The sequence below is a fragment of the Ochotona princeps genome, chromosome 1 (genome assembly GCF_030435755.1).
Source record: "Ochotona princeps isolate mOchPri1 chromosome 1, mOchPri1.hap1, whole genome shotgun sequence".
In the NCBI taxonomy this organism is placed as follows: Eukaryota; Metazoa; Chordata; class Mammalia; order Lagomorpha; family Ochotonidae; genus Ochotona; species Ochotona princeps.
The window spans coordinates 123198162-123222180 of record NC_080832.1 but is presented as its reverse complement, the minus strand read 5'-3'; the positions used below and the strand labels follow the sequence as shown (position 1 = coordinate 123222180).

General features: G+C 41.8%; 1 long non-coding RNA gene across 2 annotated transcripts in view; it reads right to left on the bottom strand.

The window, feature by feature from the left end:
• The window catches only part of LOC131481871 (uncharacterized), an 81503-nt gene that overhangs the window by 3355 nt on the left and 54129 nt on the right, over nt 1-24019 (bottom strand). For both annotated transcript variants that reach the window (XR_009246602.1, XR_009246601.1), the window contains one exon: nt 18749-18805. This is a non-coding gene — a long non-coding RNA (uncharacterized LOC131481871). The remainder of the gene's footprint in view (nt 1-18748; nt 18806-24019) is intronic.

Sequence of the window (24019 nt, the reverse complement as noted above, 5' to 3'; positions counted from 1 at the left end):
TGCCTAGCACCTGTCAGTCATGGGACAGCATTAATATTTTATGATCTAAATCTCATCCTATGATATTTTGGACCCTCTTACAGTCTGGTGGTAAATATCAACTCCTAAATATATTTCAGACATTTAAAAAAACAAACATAAATCTCAATAATCTCACTTCCTCCTGAACATAGGAACAAGGATACTATGTGTCTGGATCAAGTAAGGTAATGATGTATGGAAAAAAACCACATGAACACGAATGGGAGGAGATGGATCCTGTGTGTTAAGAGCAACGAGCTCCAGACTTCCTTGGAAATGTCCTAATGGCTGGGGTAGGACCAAAGAGAGATAAGGACTGGAGATATGGAGGCAGGGAACTGAGCAAGAGGAGAGAGTAACAGGGGATCCAGCTAGGGAACTATGTACACCATGCAGTGGGTAAGGCAAAACACCACACCTAGGGCATGGAAATGGACAACGTGTGACTGAAAAGACAGGGATCTTCCATCTGCCAATTCGTCCCTCAAATGCCAGCAATATTCTGGATCCAGTACAGGCCAAAGCTGGGAGCCTGGACATCAATACTTGTGTCCCATATGGGTGGCAGGGATTCAAACACTCAAGCCATCACCGCGTTAGTGGGAAGCTGGAATTAGAAACAGAGATGGGACTTGAACCAGGCATCACAACATGGCAGGCGGACACCCCTAGCAGCATCTTCACCACTGGTCCAAATGATCATGTTGCCTTTTTTTCAATTATACAAAGCCCCTCAGAGTAGCATGAGAGGCTATTTGTTATTTGTGATTTATCCGTTTACCATACATCATCCCAGTCCTTATCTTAAATCAGATGTGCTCCATGTGCTGTTCAAGCTGAGCTGAACTGACCCAATGCCAAAGAGAGGAATGAAAGAAGGGGTACTAACAAAATCCAAAGATAAAGGAAAGCCAGGGAAAATTATACGTACTTTTGACAAGAAGTCATACTACTCTTGGATAAATGTACAATTTCTCCTCTCCCACAAGTGTCTTTCTTTTGAGCCTCCAAAACTTGTTTCTGATTGTATCCTTTTCCTGTACAAAGGCATTTTTGCTGTGGATTAAAGCTTCAGACATCTCAGCCTGGCCCTTGGGCAGCTTCCCCTGGATCTAGATCTGTGCATGTGTTAGACAAGCTCAACATCGCTGCAAACCTGTGTCATTGCACAGGTTCGTTCCCATGGTGCGTATTATTGGTTGTCCATGCAGTGCCCACTGCCATTCCTTACACTTTGATCCCACAAGCATTCTTAATTTGTTCAGATCCAGTTATCTCAGATGGAGAAATATAGCTTGGGAGAAAAGGGAATCCCCGATCGAGCTAGGAATGATGCAGTGTTTGTTCCGGAAGGTGCTGTACCTTCCAGTCTGCCAATGAGACAGGAGGAGTGTGTTGACATGTCTGAAGCTTTATTCTAAACAGAAAAGACATACAGGACTCAATGCTCTTGAAAGTCACAAGCAAAGGCAAAAATCTGCTTTCAGTGTTACCTGCTCAACTGTGGAGCATGGAAATGAGCCTCCCCCAAGGACCACGGAACAGAGGGTTAGTCTTCCATGGTTTGACCTTCTGTTTGCTGAAGCTGCAAGACCATACATCATCCCAGTCCTCACCTTAAATCAGTAAAATCAGCCTGTCAATCACATCTTTCATTTCCTGTTTTAGCCTCATCCTTATCTGAATCTTCCCATTTTGTTCCCAGCCAACACTCTTTTCTTTTGCCCAGTGATGGAAATTTTATCTACTAAAAACCTCACAAAGTGGTGGACATCTGGCCAACCAGATGCAATACTGATTGAGATATTCTGTTCCCACAACAGAGTACCAAGGGTCAACTCCCAGCTCCACTCCAAGCTCCACCTTCCTGATAATACAGAATGGAAGACCACAGGGGACAGATCCCCGACAACCAGGAGACCATGTAGGAGACCCAGACTGAGTTCCTGGCTCCTGGCTTTGTAGTGCCCTGGCCCTGACCACTGTGAGCACCTGGGAAGTGAGCCAACAGATAGGATCTTTCTCTTAAATGTACAATAAAAATAAAAATTAAAGTGCCTACCATCCCACTACCTTCCATATTCAGTTCCCATGCCTGATTTTTCAAAGAATCTCATAAAAACTTCATGATCATTAAGAAGTCTTTCCTGGGCCCAGCGCAGTAGCCTAATGGCTAAAGTCCACACTTTGCATGCACTGGGATCCCATATGGGCACCGGTTACAATCCAGCTCCCTTCTTGTGGCCTGGGAAAGCAGTGGAGGATGACCCAAAGCCTTGAGACCCTGCACCTGAGTGGGAGACCCGGAACAGGTTCTGGGTTCCTGACTTTGTATTAGCGCAGCTACGGCCGTTGTGGCCACTTGGGGAGTAAATCAACAGATGGAAGATCTTCCTTTCTGTCTCTTCTCCTCTCTGTATATCTGACTTTCAAATAAAAATAAAATAAATCTTTTTAAAAAATCTTTAAAAAAAAAAGTCTTTCCTGCTAACCTACCTTAACTCCCTTAACTTCCTTCTCTAAATCTCACAAGCCTTTTAGTTGTACAATTGCCTTTGGTGTCTATAAGGGATTGGTTGCAGGACCCCACAGGTATAAAAATATATGAATTTTTAGGTTCCTCATGTAAAATATCATGGGGTTTGCATAATACAAATCTATAGATGACTTCTAATACCAACTATACTATAAATGTATAGTCACTTGTGATACGGCATTGCTTAGGGAATAAATACATGAAAAAAATCTTTCCATGGTCAGCAGATAGAATTTTTAAAATATGCCCAATCTGTGGTTGGTTGAATCACCAAGGCAGAACCTATACATTTGGAGGGCTGGTTGTGTATCTCTTGGACACACACACTGGAGATCTTTCATTCTAACTTACATTATAGCTGTTTATGTTAATGTTGCACATCTTTTCCTAACTGGAAAGTTCTAGAGAATAGACACCCTAACCTATATTTCTTTGTATTCACTCCCACTTAGAATAGAGTGCTGTGTTTAACATAAAGCCCTGAAAGCTTAAAAATCAGGTATTATGAGGCTGACTGCTCCCCTACCCTGTGAGGACCCAGTCAAACTAACTGCCGGATACATGAAACTAAGAAGACTGAGTATAAGGATTTTTTTTAATGTCACTTCCATATAAGGAGTGCACAAAAATGAAATTTCAACAATATGGTGCCACTGGCAGGTCTGACTGAATCAAATTTCATGCTAACAATTGAATTCCATTGTAAACAACATGATCGATTGCCTTGGAAAAGCTCTCTGCTTTTATGAGCAACTCATTTAGAGAGACTTTGCTGTGGCTCTTGGTCCAGTGAAGCTAGTGAGATACTCGAATTCTAAAAACGAGTTCACAAAAGAGACTGAGCCACCACTGCATCGAGGAGTTGAGTCATAAGACTTCCAACACTACGTTGACCATGGTGAACTGTATAATCACCATCTTTTTAAAAGAACCTTCAAATGTAGCTAAAGAGAACAAGCTTCATGGTTTTGCACAAACAATACTAAAGACACAGTGACAGTCCCACTCTACCCTCCCCCATCCTCTCTCATTTAAAGAAATCTTGCTTGGGATGACATGCCTTCCATACGTTTTACAATCATAAGCCTCACCCTGCACAAAACAAAGAATTCAACAAGTAGAAAAACCACTGTTCCTCAAGACTGTAGACAATCACTCTAAACACGAATCAAATCTCAAAATGTCAATTTTGCTAATACACATTTTTGTGCTCTATATATTTGTTACCATGAATCAGGGGGAAAATGCATCAACTTTGTCTTTCAGGGACTGACTTCTTTCCCTAAGCACCCATTTACAGTGAGTAGTATTCTGTCGTGTATATATGCATCACACTTTCTGTATTCAGTCATTATTAGTTAATGGACATCTGGGTTCATTCCTCGTCCTACCTGTAACATGCTATAAACACGGCACACAGAAAATTCTGATGTCAGTCCCTTTAAGTAAATCCCCAGGAGTGGAATGGCTGAGTCAGGGGGTGCCTCTAGCTTTAGTTTACTAAGGAATATCTCCACTGTCTTCCATGATGGCAGTACATTCCCACCAGCAATGTTTTAGGGCACCTCTTTGCCCATATCCTTGCCAGTGTTCTTTCATGACTTTTGGATGGCAGCCTTTGTAATTGGGGTGAGGTTTAAGCTCGCTGTGGTTTTTATTTGCAGTGTTCTGTTGGCTAGGAATCCTGAGCATCTTTTCATGTGGCTGTTGACTGTATCTCATCCTTTGAAAAATGCCCATTCATACCCTCACCCCATTTTTAAAAAAATTTATTTTGAATATTGCTTGCATGGTTGAGAGGGATGCACACACATGTGGGCCTCTGCTCAGGGGGGAGAAGGTCAGGTATGGAGGAAGGTGAATGGGACATGCGTTTCAGTGGTTTGTTTTGGTGTTTTGTTTTGTTTTCTGCATCCTCAGCAGAGACAGGGGAGAGGGCTGCTGCTGTTCTATCAAACTACACCAGCACCTGGGGGTGAGGGACAGCCCTAGAGCTTTACCCCATTTCTTAACTAGGTTGTTTTGTTGTTAGACTTCTTGAGCTCCTTAAAGATTCTGGATATTGTTCCTTTAGCAAATGTACAGTTTGCAAATATTTTCTGCCATTCTGTTGGTTGGCTCTTTATGGATTTATCATCTTGATATGAAATATGAGTTACTTGTAAAATACAAGCAGCAATAAAATTAAGTCTCTTTACTCAAGAATCAGAGGTCATGAGGCTCGCAGTTCTTTTATGGAGTCTTGGCAAAACAATTTTATTCACTGACTCTCATCTATGTACAGATACAAGAACTGAAAAGAATTTGCAGCTTCATCACTTTGATTTAAATTAGCTTGCACGTGTGGCAAATCACAGGGGATAATCTTACAGAATGTTCCATATACCTTGTATTTTGATTCAACACGCTATTTTGCCATAGTTGCTTTGCTTTATTTAATGGGATAAAATATTACAAATGGAAATTGGTATCTTTCCCTCATCTGATTCTTTTTCTTCCCCGCTCCAAGATCATTACTCTAATTAAATTGATGAATCTTCCTGACCACGTTTTCCTACATTTGCTGAGTAAGACAACACCATAAAGGGTGCTATGATTTGCAGAGACTGTGGTTCCCACATTTATGCAAATGGTTGAATCCCAAAATCATAGTTGATAATAGTGAGAGGGTGGAGACTTAGATGGGTTTGTTTAAAGGGCCTTAGGTCATCAGGGGTGTATCACTGTAAGATAGTTCTCCTGAAAGGACTGGTTAGAAAACCTGAGTTGTTACGTCCTACCCTCCGATTTCCAGCTTGCATTGGGATCCTTTCTCTGCACATATTCTACCACTGTCATCCTTCATCTTCACCTCTTGCTGTTCAAATGGAATCTACCCACACTGATTTGGACTCTGAGGTCTTAAAACTGTGAGGAACAAACAAACCTACTTCCTTCATAAACATCTTGTTCTGGGTATTTTGTTGTAGTAACCAGAAAGTTAACGCAAAGAGGCAGTAGAGCATACAGTTTGAACTTACTGTTCAGCCTGGATTCACATTCCATCTCTGTTACTTATCAGCTCTGAGACCTGAGATAAAGCACTTTCTATACTCAGTTCTCTTCTTGGTAAACTGGTGACAGTCATTCTCTACAGAGTTTATATGATGATTAAATAGACTAAAACACAGAATTAACACCACAAATGGCACATAAGGAACTCTAAAAGAATGTTCTCTGATGATAATATTAACCATAACAAGGATAATTTCAGCTAACACACATTGCATCATACTATAACTTTTTTTTTTAACTTGCTCTTGGGAGAGTGGTTGTAGAGCTACACGTGGCAGAGCTACTTGTAAGTCTAGTTCCTTCATTTAATTGTTACTTACTGCATAATTATGTGCCTTTCTATGCCTAGTTCTTCAACAATTTCTTCTTTTGTTTCTCCTTTTGGCTATATGCGTATGCATATATATCCATACACTATGAATATTCACATAGATACTTACATATTTATATATCATAGAATTCTTGGCTCCAAGTTATTTTCTTTGGTAACTTTAAAGCTATTTCTCTATCATACTCTTCTAATATCTAATGGCAGTCTGAATCTTGTTTAAAAGCTTTTAGAATTTTTCCTTAAACTTTTTTTAACAAATAGGGTAGAGGTTATTTTATAACAAAGAATTATTTATATAATTCATCATTTTACACCTGTTTTCATTAATAGAACATTTTCCTTCAAACCTGAGAAAAATTTCTGTATTTTCTGTAATACTGATCCTCCTTCTTGCTCTTTATCCAGTTAACTTAGAAATCTGATTTTAAAAATTTGTTATTCTTGCATCTATTTATATATTATGTCTTGTTCTTTGTGTAACATACATAAAGATTTCCTTCTATTTCTTCATGATTCAGTTATATTTGTTATGAGTATTAAGTTCTATTTTCAATTTAGGCAAAATGTATATAATATGAAGTCTACGCTGTTAGGTGTAAGTCCTAAAACTTTTGAAAAACATGTAGATAGGTACATAAAGAAAAATTGTATTCTCAACAGTGAGACGTTCCTTTAAATCCTGCTTCCAGAAACCTTTTTCCAAAAGGCAAATCTTTGAACTATGATCTTTGATCACATGAACTTTTTCCATACAGGGTAAGGTATGGGTTGGACTTTAGCACGTGGACATTTAACTGTGGTATCATCATTTGTAGATTCTCTATGTGTTGAATTATTCCTCTATATTTTAAAAATACTTTTGCTCTACGAATTACATTGTGCACTGTTAATCTGTCACAGTCTACTTAGATTAATAATGTAATGCTTCAGAGTAAAACCTAAAACTATTACCACAGCACAATTCAACATGCTTCCATCCTTTGTGAATTGTCATATTTTGTTTGCATAGAGATATGATAAAATGCACAATGCAGTGCTTTTATAACTGATGTAAATAATTTTCTTTTTAAGAAATTTGCTTACAGTAATGGGTGGGATTTTGTTTCTTTCTGTATAACTGGGTGTTCATCTGCTAATATTTCCTTCCAGCTTCTCTTCAAGTCAAACTGCTTGTGATGAATTCCCTCGGACGCTTGGATTCAGAAACTCACTTGAACCTCACTTATTGAAGAACTTTCTTTCTCTCCAGCTGTTGAATTCTCTGTTGTATGAATCATCCCGTTACTTCCTGGCCTTGATTGTTGCTTGTGAATTGTCACTCATCATCTTTATCTTTGTTCCCTGCTGCATAACGTGTCTTTTTCTTCCGAGAACGCCTTACAGTTCTATCTTGAGCTTTGCTTTCAACAGTTTGATGAGGATTACCTGTGTATGATTTTCTTATTGATGGATGTTTTTCATCAATTTTCAAAAGTTCCCAGCTACTACTACTTACAAGTTTTCCTTATGTTATCTCCTGTCTTACATCTCCATTGACAATAGAATAGAACACTTTGTATGTCCCCTGAGTTTCTGAGGCTTTGGTCATTTGTATTTCAATCTTCTGTGTGTCTAGCAGTTTGAAAACTATACTCACTGACACTTCCTTTTGTAGTATCCTATGCTATTAAACCTATCCAGGGGGTCTTTTGTTTCAGGATTTTTTCAGCTCTGCTCTTTCTATTGGCTCTTCTTTTTTTTAAATAGTTGTAATATTTTTAGATTCCTTACTTCCTTCTTGCTCACGGTTTAGTTCACATCCTTAAGCATCTTTCTAATAGTTGTTTTAAATTTTTTATCTGTTACTCCCAGCATCTGGGTTATTTCAAGGTCTGTTTCCTTTATTTCACCCTCGATGATGGATTTAACCATCTGCTTCTTTGCAGGTCTAGTAATTTTTTATTGCATGCTAGACATTGCAGAGAGAACAGATTGTATTGTCTACTTTTAAAGTGTGTTGAAGTTTGTTTTAGTAGGCACTTGTGTAATTAGTAGATTTTGACCTGATCAGATTTTGTTGTGGGCTTTGTTAAATTAGTCTCCTTCCATTTTGACCTGAGCTCCAGCATACGTCCCTTACTTTCGGGTATGGTCCTGATTCATACAGCAGGACTTCTCTTGGAACTCTGACTAAAACCTAATGTTTTCAGCAATGGTTCTGTACTCTGGATGGGCCACCATTTCAATGTCTGCAAATTCTGTGTCATATCTACCATCTCTGTTCAGCTCTCAGCCTCCCTACAACAGGTGTCACAGAATCTTGTCCCATGCGTAAACTTTCAAGTCTTGGCCCAGGATCTGAGGGCAAATTTCTCAGGTACCTATTCTGCAATGCTCTCTCCTCCCTATCAAAATGCCCCACCAATGCCAACTGGCTCCACGTCATTTTCTGAATAATGGTAGCAATATCGTTTCTGAATGTGGTGGGAAATTTGTTTAGCATGACATTGCTCATTGGGTCTTGATAAGTATTTATTTTTTTCCTTAAAAAATTTTTTTCATGAGTGTCTACTGAATTGTTCCACTTGTTATTTTGTCTGTGTTGGTATAATCCCATATTTCTACTAATTTACTAATGGAATATGGATACAATTCTAAGTGCCCAATCATGGATTCCTGAAATAAATTGTTTTATATACTATTAAGTTTGCTTTGCAAAATTTCAGCTCCTGAGCCGTTGCATGATTACAACAGAATAAGAAACTTTAAAGTATAGTGCTTTTAAAATATAAAAATCACTTAACCTACAAAGGGAAGTTGCTTAATAGCAGTAAAAAGAAATGTATCCTATCATTGCTCTACCTGTGCCTCTACCATGAATTCATACCAAAGACTGAGTTGATACTCTTCAAGAGAGAAGTTTCCTACAGCTTGTTACTTAACAAAGAATGTCCCAAAGAAGATAATTTGGAATCCTAGCTCTGCTAGCGATCTCAAGACACTCACCTTCAAGCTTCAGATATGTTCTCTCTAAATTTGGATATGCTTTCAGCATTTTCCCCTAAAATTTCATGTGCTGGAAGAGTGGCTCACACTATGATAATACAAATAAAAGGTGGTAAGACCTTTAAAAGGGCGAGCCTGGTAGGAGGTAATCAGGCCACTATGGATGCTTCCCTAGGCAGGTATTAGCACAGTTCTTCTGAGACTCCAGCCTTGTGCAGGATTCTTGTCCTGCTAAGTGGCTCTTCCTTTCACATGTGTTCTACCATGGGTGCCCCCTCCCACAGCGTATAACAGCCAAGAGGCCCTCATCAGAATGAGCACCAGACACTCTGGGCTTTCAGACCATGAAACTCTGAGATAAATCACTTTATAAGTGACCCAACTCAAATATTTTGCCATAGTAATAGAAAACTGATTAATACACCTACCCTGGAAATTCCTAGTGGGCACCAAGTGCGGTAATGGATATGGAGTTGTCTTATGACTAGGGCATTATTGGATAATGCCAGCGACCGTTCTTCGCTGCCAGCAGTCCCCAAGGACTGCATAGCTGAGACAGAACATTCTTTGTTAAGTAACAAGCTGTAGGAAACTTCTCTCTTGAGTTCAGTCACCACCTGCTCCTGGGTTCCCTCCTCTGGTTGCTGGGGAGGACTCCATGAGGCAGACAGGTTTGAGAAGCTATGGGAGGACAGAAGCAGCCCACTCAGACTTCCAGAGGGAAAACAGAAAAAGAGAAAGAAATTCTTCTGCCTTTGAGTGAGGAAGGAGGAGATGATACAAAGAAATGACATTCTGGAGTCTGGGACTGCAGCAAAGGCAGAGTTCTCATCCTGCTTCCAAAACCTCAACTGTAGGAATACTTCATTGTTTTCCTTAAAGGAACATTGAGGAATCACAACATTCCAATTCAGTTGCCTTACAGCTTGACTAAATTTTCATAGTAAACATGAAAACAGAAGTACCTAACATCTTTAAGAGCAAATGCAAGACCCAGAATCCATGGACTAATCCTCCACCTCCAAGTACAGAAATCCCAAATGGCCACTGGTTTGTGTCCTGGCTATTCCAGTTCCCATTCAGCTCCCTGTTTGTAGTCTGGGAAAGAAGTAGACGATAGCCCAAAGCCTTAGGACTCTCTGTACCTGCATGGAAGACCTGGAAGAAGCTCCTGGCTTTGGATCAGCTCAGCTCCAGCCACTGTGGTTGTTTGGGGAGTAAACCAGTGGATGGAAGATCTTTCTCGCTGAAAATCTGCCTTTCCAAAATAAATAAGTCTTTTTTTAAGCAAAATGTATTCTGAATTTTTAGAAAAGATTTCTTTCTTTCTTTCTTTCTTTTTTTTTTCTTTTTTTTTTTTTGGAAAGTCAGACATACAGAGAGGAGGAGCGAGAGAAAAAATATCGTCTATCTGCTGGTTCACTTCCCAAGTGGCCACAACAGTCAGACTTACACTGATCCAAAGACAGGAGCCAGGAGTCTCTTCAAGGTCTCCCACATGCGTGCAGGGTCCCAAGGCTTTGGGCAGTCCTCGACTGCTTTCCCAGGCCACAACCAGGGAGCTGGATGGGAAGCGGGGCCACCAAGATTAGAACCAGCGCCCATATGGGATCCTGGCACGTGCAAGGTAAGGGCTTTAGCCTCTAGGCTATTGCACTGTGCCCTGAAGTTTTTTTAATTATAAGATCATATAGCATGAATCACCTATCTATCACTGCCCTTATCCTTTGAGAATATCTAGCTCTCATGTGAAGCGCTTCGGCAGGTGACAGTGATGCTTAACAAGCGAGATTTCGAATGGCTAAGGGATAGGAGTCAGGCCTCTGCAGAAAGTTGCTGTCCTGCTTTGGATCACCATGGAAGCAGAAGTGTTTGAGAACAGTCTTCAAGAACCAACCAAGTTTAGGTGAAGACATCCAGGGCTTCCCTGACAGCAGTCAGTAAGAATGGAGAATGCCAAGTCATTTCAGACCTCAGGTACCCTAACCAAAACAAAATAAAACTAAGTGTGCTTATTCCTAGATAGCTAGCCCTAGTTTTATACGTAACCAGACCTAGTAATTAAACAAATAAGGGCCAGTTTTAAGGTTTTTAAGGTTCTGCAGGTTAAATCCTTACACCACTGGCATCTCATTATCAGATAGCTGGTTCAAAGTCCAGCCCGCTCTGCTTTCCATCCAGCTCCAGTTACTGCACCTGGGAAGGCAACAAAGGATGGTCTGGGTGCTTGGGGGCCCTACTGCCCAAGACCTCAGCACACCATTTGAACTCCTTTCTGTTTTAAACAGCAAAGCAGGGAAATTCCTGGAATTCAGTTTAATTTCTTCTGAATTTAAAACCTGATTCACTTAGGAGTTTCAATATTCTGGGAGATCCAATCTGCCTAAAGCAGAGGCAAAGAAATGCCCTCCATATTTATAATAAGAGTAGAGCATGCAGGATGCTAAGGGAAATACTCCCATGGTTGTGCTGAGAAACGATAAAGACAGTTAATGGAAGTACACTGCTGGTGGGGGGTGTGATACTTTTCCCTTGCATTGTTCTCTCTCTCTCTCTCTAAGAAGCTTTTACATGCCATGTTCTTTGTTAAAAGATTTATTTGTTTTTATTGGAAATTCAGATTTAGAGAGAAGGAGAGAAAGAGACAAAGATCTTGGCTCTGCTGATCGACTCCCCAGGTGGCTGCAGCGACCACAGCTGGTTTCCCGCGGGTTCCCCATGTGGGTGCTGGGGTGCAGGGTAACCAGGGTTTTGGATGTCTGGGCCTGCATTGTCCTTTATTTTATTGCAAGTCAGTTTTGTTTCTTGCAGAGCTTAACTGCAAAGACAAAAAATACACCTGAACGTTGCTCCTCTTTTGGCTTCCACAACCCAGGAACTAGGTCTGCCTGGATTTCCATTTGTCTCCCTTGAGAAACTCAAAATTGATTCATTAAGTTGGGTTGGCTTCAGTTAATGCAAACAGGCCAGATACTTTTCAAAAATAGTGATAGAAAACAGATTAAAAAAAAAACAGGAGGGACAAAATAAGGAAGAAATGAAACGATTGATGTTGATGATACTGTTTTTAATGGAGACTTCCAAAGGCTGCAAAACATTGAGAAATCAAATTAATGACCTGGAAAATAAACTCAGATTAAGAAACGTCAGGTTGCAGGATAATCTTGATGGGGTGGAAGGAACAGACACTGTGGCCTTCCTGCCAGAACCCACCCCCCACACAATGTTGTAGGACAGTTTGGATGAGTAATTTTTAATTCCTTCCACCAGCCCTATCTTCACTTCCCCTCCTCAAAGCCTGATGCAGTGACAGCAACCCTTAGTTTATATGTGGGCTGAGCAATTCTTGCAGGATAATGGCAAATATTTTAATTTCCTCCAGTCCGAAATGGCTTTTTCTTTCTGCAAGGAAGCTGACTGAGCCACCCACTTTGAGAATTTTCTGGAACGTAGGGTTCCAACCAGGGTTGTCAAGGGTTCTCAGCCTTGCCAGTCATTTACTTATCTCATTGCCTCTAAATCATCTGGTTTTAAACATACAACCCCGCAGCTATCTTGATAAATATCTTCTGAAGATTGTGCTTAATCAAAGGAGTTTTATAACAGTAAATAGGACAATGTTTTAGAGAGGAAATGAGAGCAAAACATCTTCTTCCTGGTCCTGTCTGAAAAACCCTTCAAACTGTTCCACAGTCTTTTCCCTGAGAGACATTTTACTGATGGGACTGGACCTGGCATGCGATATTACTCTAATAATAGATAACAGGAATTCAGCAGTTACTTTGTGCCGAGGTTCTTAGGGTTTTATATCTATAATCCATGCAGTCTGCATTACAACTGAAGTGGGGGCTATTCCTACCTCCATTTTGTTATTTAAAAAATAAATCCATTTTAAAGGTTGCATGAGAGCAAGAGTGAGAGAGACAAGGGCCCAGCACAGTAGCCTGTGGCTGAAGTTCCTGCCTTACACGTGCCAGGATCCCAAAATGGCACTGATTCTAATCCCAGCTGCCCTGCTTCCCATCTAGCTCCCTGCTTGTGGCCTGGGAAAGCAGTCGAGGACAGCCCAAAGCCTTGGACCCTGCACCCATGTGGGAGACCTGGAAGAGGCTCCTGGCTCCTGGCTTCTGATCGGCTCAGCTCTGGCTGTTGTTGCAGCTGCTTGGAGAGTGAATCATCAGAGAGAGTCTTCCTCTCCGTCTATTCTCCTCTCTATCTGACTTTACAACAAAAAATAAATTTAAAAAAAAGAGTAAGAGAGACAGATGATCTTGCATCTGCTAGTTCACTCCCCAAATGCCCACACCAGGGAGAGTTGGCCTAGACTGCAGCCAGTATTCAGAAACCCAATCTGGGTTTCCTAAGCTGGTTGGCGGCCTGCCCATTAGCAGAAGCTAGACTGCAAGAAAAAATAACTAAGACTTGAACTAGCATTCTGGTACGGGATGTGAGTATCCAAAGTGGCAGCCGAACTCCACACCCACCCATAGCCTCCTTTTAAACTTGGACCAAGCAAGCAGCACAAGAGTAAGACACCGTCTGAAGACACATAGCAATTACAAGGGACCAAATTCAGATCCGGACCGTTCTGGCTACAGAACCCACATTTTCCACCACAATACTGTGGCTCTGTGTTATAAAAAGACACTGAGATTTAAAAAATAATCTATTTCTGGCTATTTTTGAGGGGGAGGAGGGGATTATATTCATTAAACCCAGCAATTGCTATTTTAGCGATCGGAACTTTTTCCCCCTCTGCTACCCATTCATTTTCCAAAATGAGTTCAAACGTAAAATGGGCCAGAGTCTTTGCCCTGCCCAGAAGAGAACAGTGGTGTGTGGGGAGGAGAGGAGAAGCACATGACCAGGAGGAACTCAGCCCTTCGTCCCTGGCTTGGAGAGAGAGAGAGATGTAAATAACCAATAGCAGAAATGCTAACACATTTCCTTTGACACAATGACTGGTTTAAAATATTCAACAGCAGCAACTAATGCAAAAGATGCCATAGTTAAAGCACAGAAGGAGGAGTGTCTTCTGAACCAAGAGAGTAAGCAGGTACAAGAAGCTCTTGAGTTAACAAAGGCCCATGCTTCCGAAAGACAAGCATGAGTTGGCCAATAAACCCTGAAGAACAAGAGAAGGGTTGTATTTGAAACATAATGGCCACCTCAAGCCCACAGGGTAACTAACCTTCTATTTCCACCTAGAAAATAATTATGACACCTCTCATGATGCTCAAAGTGGTTATGAACTGGCCACTGTGCCTTGAAGGTAGAAGGGCACAGTGTGGCACCTGAGGGAGGAGTGGGAAGAAGGTGGAAGGAAGACATTAGCTCCCCCAAATGAAGGGAGGGTTGTGTAGAATCAAAGCTCAGAAAAGGGAGGAAAGAATAATCATTTCCCAACCAGCTCCTACTGCAGCCATCACTTTTTGTCCCTGCCTCACACAGTACAATAGTTGCCACAAAAAAATGGAAGAATGTCTTCTTAGGAGTTTTCATTCACTCACTGGTGACGGCAAAGTCGCTTAAAATAGCAGTGATAAGAACCAAGGAAAAATATGAAAAGCCATAGAATTCCAGAAAAACTCAAGAGCAAAGTTGGACGTCTCAGATGCTATCCCTTAGCGTCAACACATTAGTTAAAATCTCTCCCATATCAGTGTTGGGAAAAATAGGCTTTCTTTCCTTTTTATAATGGTTTCTACTTGGAAAAGGAAACTTCAACTTTTTCCATGAGATATCTCAAGGTAACTCTCAGAACTAGCTCTTCGCAATGTTATGAATGAATCTATGCATCACATCATAGGTTAAACTCCTGTTTGATGAGCATGTGAAGTTGCAGTAAACATCATAGTTGGGGAAATACTCAGGCAGTGTGCTTGGAGATATACAGAAGGGGTTACAAACATCTCTTGGGGAATGATTTTCTTTATGAAATGCAAGCAACACTCCATGGAACTCTTCAGCAGGAGTGATTCGTGAGCTGATCTTGTTTAATCTTCAGCTTGCACCTGCACAACGTCAGCTTGATAATCGGGGGCACTGCAGGGAAAGGCATTCCTGTCCCTGACTCTGTTTTACACCACGGAATTGCTTATGGAAGCTCTTACTGCAGGTTTTACAGAAAGCCTTTCATAAGCATGTTATTTCATATTTTACAGTGTTGTAAAATTATGATCAACCTCATGTAGATTAAAAAAAAATAGGGGTGTAAGGTTATGTCTAAAACATGAGCTTTCAGGATGACCCAAATTCAAATTCAAATATTAAAATATTAAAATTAAAATTCTGCTAAAAGTTGATATTCTTTGCTTACAAGCAGTATTTTGTATGTATTTTCCAAACTCACACACATTGTGACTTTATCATAAAATCAATACCTGCATTTTGGGTCTTCAAGGAAACAGAACCAATAGAAGATATACAAGAAGACTCCAAACAGTTCATGGGAAAATGGAATTTTAAAAAGTCTATTTTGGTGAAGAAAGAATTTTGAAACCCATGACTGACATTCCAGCTCAGCAGGCAGGAAGGGAGCAAAATCTAACCCTCCTCCACTTAAAAAAATGTATTTGCATATTTATAAGGCAAATTTACAGAGGGAAAGGGAGAGAGAGAATGAAGGTTTCATCATCTGGTTCATCCCCCACATGGCTGCAACAGTGAGACATGACATGGCCTGGGCTGGGCTGTGCTGGGCAGGGCTAGGCTGGCCTATGCTGTGCTGGGCAGGGCTGGGCAGGGCTTGGCTGGCCTGGGCTGGGCTGGGCTGGGCTGGGCTGTGCTGGGCTGGCCTATGCTGTGCTGGGCAGGACTGGGCTGAGCTGGGCTGAGCTGGGCTGGCCTGGGCTAGGCTGGCCTATGTTGTGCTGGGCTGTGCTGTGCTGGCCTGGACCTGGGCTGTGCAGTGCTGGGCTGTGCTGGTGCTGGGCCTGGACTGGGCTAGGCCTTGGCTGTGCTGGGCTATACTGTGCTGGCCTGGGCTGGGCTGTGCTGGGCTGTGCTGGTGTGGGCTTGGCTGAGCTGAGCTGAGCTAGGCCTGAGCTGGGCTGGGCCTGAGCTGGGCTAGTCTGTGTTGGGCTGTGCTGGGCTGGCCTGGGCTGGTCTGAAGCCAGGAATCTCCTCTGGTTTCCCACAGGGGTGGCAGGGGCCCAGCTTGTCCTAGGCCATGAACAGGGAGCTGGATTGGAAGTAGAACAGTTGAGATGTGAAGTAGTGCCCACGTGGGATGCCAGCATCTAGGTTGGCAGCTTTACCTACTATGCCACCATGCCAGCCCCTAACCTCTCTACTTGTTAAATTAGAGAGATAGAACAAACCAGAGAAAGTTCTTTTTCCAAATCCTGCAATAGCTAGAACTGTGCCAGGCAGATGCCAGGAGCGGAGAATTGAATCCAAGTGCCCCTCAGGGGTGGTATGAACTCGGGGACCTCAGCCATCATCACTGACATCCAGGGTCTGCATTGGCAGGAAGCTGGGACCAGGAGCCAGAGCCAGACACTGAACCAAAGCACTAGACCAGGAAACTCACTGATCTTCAATGCTATGCCAAACGCCCACCCTTTTCTTCACTTCTTTGCTCTGTTCCAGTCTTTCACAGATCGGGCAATGTCCTCCCACTTGGCAGAAGGCAGCCAACCTGCCCTCCTGAGTCTACCAATCAAATGCTGACTTCCTACGGAAATAACATTTAATCTGAGTATGCCCCAGCCTGATCAGGCTGACACATAGGATTAACCATCATAATACCCAGTCATTTAAATTTAGAAAAAATGAAATAAAAATCTCAAAAAGCCAGGTACTTTCACCAATTCCACAAGCAATGGAAGATGGAAGCCAAGTTTACTTCCAAAGTCAATGTCATTTTTACTACCTTACCCTTCAGAGTGTAGGTAATTTAATATTTTCTTTTCTCTCTTTCTTTCTTTTTGCACTTAATGTTTGGCCAAAGCTTAGTTGACATTAAGCTTTCTTAGAGGCAAGCACAGTATTCTATCCCCCCTAGTTGACCATGTTCTAAGGCATTTAGAAAAGCAGTTTGTGGCATCTTTGTGTTGGGGTGGAGTTGGGGCTACAAGGAAGTTTGTGCCGGGCAGGTGAGCCCTGGAGAAACTCACGCTGCCATGACTGACCAGCTCTAGATAGGCCAGGCTCGGGCTTCACATGTCAGAGGGGTTGGGGAGGCAGATGGTAGTGAGGGTCATCTGTTTCTAGACAGTCACAGAATGGTTTCTTTGATTTGACTTGGGTGATTCCAGGGGTCATCACAGAGCTCATGGCAAAATGTGTACTGTTGAAAAAAAAATTATGCCTGGGTTTCAAATTTTTTTTGCACCAAATCAATGTGTTTTCATTTCATTCTCCATGAATTTTTTTTTAAGTCCTCCTGTAGAATTCCTAGAAGGCATATTTACATAGTAAGAAAAAGTCAAGGAAACTTAATTCCTGGGAATTGGTAAGCAAGGATTCTCAGCTAGCCAGTGCAGCATGAGTGTACCTGTGCACTGTCACCGGTGCCTGTGGGTGTGTTATTTTTAAGCTTAAATCTCCAGGGAATAGCAACAAGTGAAGACCTCCAAAAGAGTGGCATTCCACACAGCACCAGTGACAACCAAAGAGAAACACTAGCACCCCCATTACTCTAGGACAAGATGCTTGTTAAAGATGATCGTAATTGCTCCCCCGCACTCTAACCCACTGCCAGCTCCTCTTGGGTCTTCCTCTCCTGGGGCTCTCTTACAGAGAGCAGGCTGGCTGTTGTCTTCTGGACTCTCCAGTCTCTTTCTAGGAACTGTTGCACTCCACCGAAGACACAGATATTCCTCGTCACGCATACACAGCCCATTTAGATGTACTCTTTGCAGTCACTGATGTACCAGACTCATTGAACACTTAGCAAATTAATTTCATGCCTGCTCTCCCTTACTCTGGCAAAGCCTTCACAGCCAAGAGCCGCAGCCCGGATCACATGGCGCACATAGCCCACATCCTCCCCTGCCATCAGCAGCTTGGTTCTCTCAGCAGAAGCACAGCCTTGCCTGCCCCATGCTGACAGTCACTTGTTTTAGCACTGGCTAATCACCAATATGTTCTGTTAAGTAAGATTCATAGATGCTGATTGCATTTATTGCATAAATTACTTCATTATTAAAATCAGGTCATTTGAGCCCCCAAACCATTAACATGAAGGCTATTAACATAATTTCATAAGCTAATAAATCAAGCACAGGAAAAGCATTAAAGGGTTCTTAGTGATAAGTGTTTCTTCAGAGATTAAGGAACACAATTTTCTTATGCATATATTAACATTTTATGAGTGGATTCATGCATGAGCGGGTTTTTTTTCCTCTCCGCACACATGACTCATTTCATCTTTTCCATGCTTGGTCTCTCAAGCTGGCTTTCAAAATTATGATTTTCTCCTCTCGTCTTCACATAACTGTAAAGCATTTTTTGACTGAACTCATTAGCCTTCTATGATATACACTGCCTATAAAGTTCTTACCTTTTCACATGTATTAGATTGTAAAAGCTTTGGGGTAGGAGGAGCAGGGAAGGTAAACCTGGGAGGAAAAAAGAAATACCTGGCATTGCTCTTAGACAATGTCATTTTCATTCTAGGTGAATATCAAATGTATGTCTGGTCTGAAGCAGTTCTAGTGAAGTTCTAATTATCTCTTTAATTACAACACATGCCGAGGTTAAGTGTTCTTATCAAATGGTACATTAACAATGGGTTTTATTTCCTGGTTGGATGTAATAGACTGCAATACTGGCCTGAACACACAGAAATTGGTTTCCTCCTTCATTTCACATACCAAATTGTGAAAGATTCCAAGGGTTGGAGCCATCATTATCCAGGGCGATGATGTTGCCTGGAAACGAAGATAAGTTCCAATGTAAATTACACTATCACAACTTTATCCTTTGTGCAATTTGTGTAATGTTTTCAGCAAATAGCAAATGATGGGTCATAATTAAAATATGCACAATGCTTTTAGCAGTATTGTGTGATTTTATGGGTGAATGTGGGAAAACTGAGACCAGCAGTTCTTTCCATAAGCAAGTGTGTGGTGACTGCACCAAATCTTGCCTCGACAGTTTTTAGTAACTATGGATAATCCCCTGAATAAAGTATAAACTAACCCTGGACTTGCTCATGCCTGCCAGTTAAGAACCCTCTAACAGTTTCTTATCACTGTTAGAATTAAAATACACATGTCTCAGCACAGCTTACGAGCCCCAAGTGGGGCCTGCCATTACAGGTCCAGCCTTGTCTCCGTGTTTGATTTGCTTTACTGCTTCCATTCAGTTCTTCCTAAGTGTGGTTTGCTTCCCAGATTTGCTCTCAGATTCTAATGCTTTGTTCAGATCGCAGTTCAAGGAACCCTCCCTGACTGCTCCGGTTAGGACAAATCTCTTGGATACGATAATATCATTGATGCCTTATTTCAAGTCGTGCTTCTAGATTCTATGGTATTGTGAGAGGAGTTAGACCGGGTAGTAGGCAGTTAGGGAATTCTGGGTCCCCAAGTCATCATTTTTTTCTCAAATATAAAGGGGTATTTTCCCCACCATGTCTTGGATTCACCAGAGCACGTCTGTCCCAAGACAAGTGCGTATCTTAACTTATCAGAAACATGCTTCCCCAAGAGACAAGGGCGACATTAACGTATCTATTCCCCACCTGAAGTCTCAGCCCAATTCTGTCTCTGGCCATTGCCAAGGGGGAGGGCCTCAGACTGGCCTCTATCAATAGAAAGGGACCAGGGAAGTTGGCCAGTGACACCTTTCTGGCCTTTTGTCCCAAGGCCAGGTACCATGGAAACCAGGAATTTTCTTTGTTTATGGAGAAACATCTTTGAGGGGAACCTCTATTTTTAGTTTATGCTTGCAAAGAGGGAATTTCAACAGTACTTGATCAGTGGATATGCAACAAGGTGGAATATTCCACATGGGGGGGGCGGGGGGGGGGGATGGGGTGATTCCCAGTTCCAACGAAACTGTATCACATAATACAATGTAATCAATGAATAAAAAAATTAAAAAAATAAAAAAATAAAAAAGATGCTTTCCCCACCATTGATGCGGGTCTCTTTTTACTTTTCCCCCTGCCACTATGGCAGAAGACTAGGGTTTTTCTCTCTTGCTTTTCCTCCCGCCACAATGGCAGAGGATCTCAAAGCCCCCTCCCATCACTAGGATGGGAGTCTCCTTTCTCAACTTTTCTAATAAATCTTGCTTTAAAACTAAACTGTGTCCGCACGAAAATTATTCTTTCCCACGAGACAAGAATTGAGGTTGCTGCCATAATCAGGGTCAAAAAACCCTACAACAGTATGGCTACTTTAAGATTTATTTATTTTTATTTGAAAGGCATATTTACAGAGAAGGAGAGACAAAGATCTTTTATCTGCTGATTCACTCCCCCAACTGGCTATAATAAATGAGGCTGAGTCACCTGAAGTTAGAAGCCTGGAGCCAGGAGCTTCTTCTAAGCCTCTCATGTGGGTGTAGGGGCCCAAGGACTTGAGCCATTCTCTCCTGCTTTCCTGGGTCCTAAGCAGGAAGTTGGATGGGAAATGGAACATCCAGGACACAAACAAAAATCAAAGTGAAATATAAATATCTATATTAAACTGTCTAGTTTTTTTCCCTTCCCTTTAGAGGTTGACATTGTTAGTTTCTCATTTATATATCCAGTGTTTTGCAAGGTCAAACGTAAATTTAAAAACAAACTTGCACTTTTCTTCTCTGTAACACCAAAAATAACATACAAGGTGCTCCAGAAAAGTTTTGGGGACATTAAATTGCTATTTTGGTGCAGAAATGTTTGAAATGCATGGCTAGCTTTTTGACAGTATGTGTTTCTGTGAGGTTTTGGAAGACCTTTATAATGCAAGGATTTCAAGATGCTGCAAACAAGCAGATTTTAATTGTTCTCCATACACTCTTTGGCATTCCCTTCTACTTAACAGCATATCCCACATCATGCTTTTCCCATAACAACATAGCTTGGAGCTTATTCTCTAGCAAGGTATAAAGAACCTTTTGTGTCCTTTTCACAGCTGCATTTTATTCCACAAGGCAGCTGTTCTTTTGTTTCGGGAACCAGTTCTTCCTGTTAGCTGACTGGTTTTCTTTCCAATAATGCCACAAGAACAGCTATATGTATATGCTGTTTCATGCACATACAAGTGTGTGAATAAAGAGGAGGAAGCAGAATTGGTTTGCTGGGTCGAAGGATAAAGGAGTGGCAATTTCCATCACTTTCACCATGTCACCCTCCCTGTGGGTTGTAACACTTTGCGCTTTCAGTAGCAAAACAGTGTTGATGTTTTCACAACCTCATCAGCCATATTGGGTCCACCTTTCAGTTAAGAGGTAGGAAATGATAACCATGTCATCTTTTTTTTTTTTTTTTTTTTTTTTTTTTTATTGTATTGTTGTTGACAATCTTAACCATGTCATCTTAACATGCCTCATTCTGACTTTGGGTCATGTTGAGTCTCTTCTATTTGTATAAGTGCCAGTGTGTGTGTGTGTGAACTATCTGCCCAGGATCTTGTCTGGTTTTTATTGGGTCCTTCATCTTGTACTTCCTGTGATCAGTCAACATGCTGTCTATGAAGGACGAGCCATTTATCTGTGATAAGCATTGTCGTCTCCACTAGTTTGTTATTTGTTTCATGACTTACCCCATAGTGGTTTGGGATGTGTAATCTCTCTTTCTCCTGCCAAGTCACTAGCATCAGGGATGGGTGGGTGGGCAGAGGTGTGTCCCACATCTCTTTGGATACCAATATTTCCCTGAAGCCTGCTTCTGTTACTATATATATATATATATATATATAAGACTTGTGGATGGTCTGCTAATCCATGATTCTGTTTTTCCATTCTCGCCTTTGGTTCACTGCAGTTCCTCTGCCTTTTCCTCCCTTTGCATCCCCCTAAGCTTGGGGTATGTGGAGGGCTGACTTCCTGTCACCTGCTCCTACGAGGTCTCCCCTCCCTCCCTGCCGCAACATCCCACTCTTTTTGATGTGATCTTCCCACACCTAGTGATGCTTTCTCTCTTCTCAGTCTCCACAGCCTCCGCTTTTGTCCCTGGTAGCTCTTGACCTGGACAGAATCTGGTCTCCAACTGCACCTGCCTGCAGCCTGCCTCTTCAGCCTTCAGTCAGTGTGCCGCCCACAGGAGACATTACTTGGGGATCAGTCCTGCTCCAGATTTTTTCTCATTTGGCAGGTATGGCCTCTTTCCTCACTCGTGTCCCAAGGTCTCCAGCTGTACTTTCAGCCCAGAGCCTCACGATGGCCCCCGACAGTCTGGCTCCCTCATACAGACTATTGACCATTGTCCACCTCTGTACTCTTCTCAGCTTGGTCCTTCCACCTGACCTAAGTGCTCCCTTCTTCCCACTTTCACTTTTTCCTAAAAAGTACGACTCATTGCCCGCTAGCCTTTTTCTAAACTATGATGACACTCTGCTGTCCCAGGTCCCTCATACTAATTTGAATAATCATATCGGGCATTTTTCTTGGGAGGTTTATGGCCTGGCTCTCCACATAGAGGAGTAGAACCTCTTTGAGGTATTCTTTATAATCCTCTGAGGATTGTGCAAGAATATACCCCCCCCCCGAGGAATTTGTTAATAGAATCAGAGATATAATGATTCCTGGGAAGTTTTAACCTTTAATTTGCACAGTCCTCTTGGGATGGGTAGCAAGTGAAATCTCAAGTAGGTAAGAGTTCATTTTCAGTAGACTCATTTTTTACCTTCCTCAATGGTTCACCAATACATTAGTTAGTATACACCTCTGTGTAGACTGTGTGTGGGGTGTGTGTGTGTGCGTGTGCACATCATATACCCAAAGAGTGCAAACAAGGAGGAAAATTCTGTAGTAGGGTGGAATTAAGGGCACTGAGAATAACTTCTTTACTTTATGAAGTTTTTAAAGAGAAACTCTGCTCATTCCTGAAAGACCTTGCCTGATTATCTTGCATAATTATATCTTTCCTTTTTGATGTGGGATAAAATTTATCCATGGAAATATCTCTAATTAAACCATAACTGCTGTTGACCTTGAATCACCCTGACAGGTGCACGGAGTTCTGTATGGATGTGTTAAGACATCCATATCTCACATATCCTAACATAGTCTTTCATACATCTTCTCTCCTCTTTGGCTTGTCTTACATGGGGCAGTACTTCCTAAGTTTATCTTGAAGTCCTTCCAGTAAACTAGTTCAGAAATATTTAATCATAGAAAAAAAATCCAGGATATGTGATTTTCCCTACAACATTTCCATTAAACTCTGTTACAAGTATCTGAATACCACATTTTCCAGCCTCTCTTGCAGCTAGCTGTGGCCATGTGACTAAGTTCTGGCTAATGACATAAAGGGAAGTATGACATACAACTTCCAGAAACGGACTTTCAAGTAAGAAGGTGCCATTTTAGGGAACTTTTTCATGACATAAAGAACCAGACTGGGTTGCCTGGCCTGGGGCTTTTCAATAATTTCAGGAGCAGTGAACTCATCAACTGTATCCCCAAGCAATCCCCTGCATGCCAGGTCAGGATGTTAATCTACCTTGCTGCTGTCTTCAGAGACTCAGACCTCTCTTGTCCACCACCCCCTGCACCACCAAGACAATGAGAAATCCAGGAAAACATTTAACCAAGGTTTCCTTGATGGTCTTAGAAATAAGGTAGGTAAGTATGAACTGGATAGCATTCCAATTGGACTTACAGATTACAGAATATTCACAAAGGCCAGAGTTCAAATCCCAGCTCTGGTACTAATGTGGAATGTCACCCCAGATATTTATTTAACCTCTCCCATTGGCCAGTTAGCAATAACACAATCTCTGCTCATAGTAGTCAACACTTGTGTGCCTTTTCTAAGCCCAGTATCGGTCTTTATGAGAACTGTTGAATTTAAGTGAACATACCAGTGGTGTGTACTTACATAGAGTCCTAGGCTCTGTTTTAGAGAAAGAAAATGATGCACACACATGCTATTTGCCTAGAGACACACAGCTAGCAAGCGCTGGAACTGGCATGTGAACGTAGGTAATCCC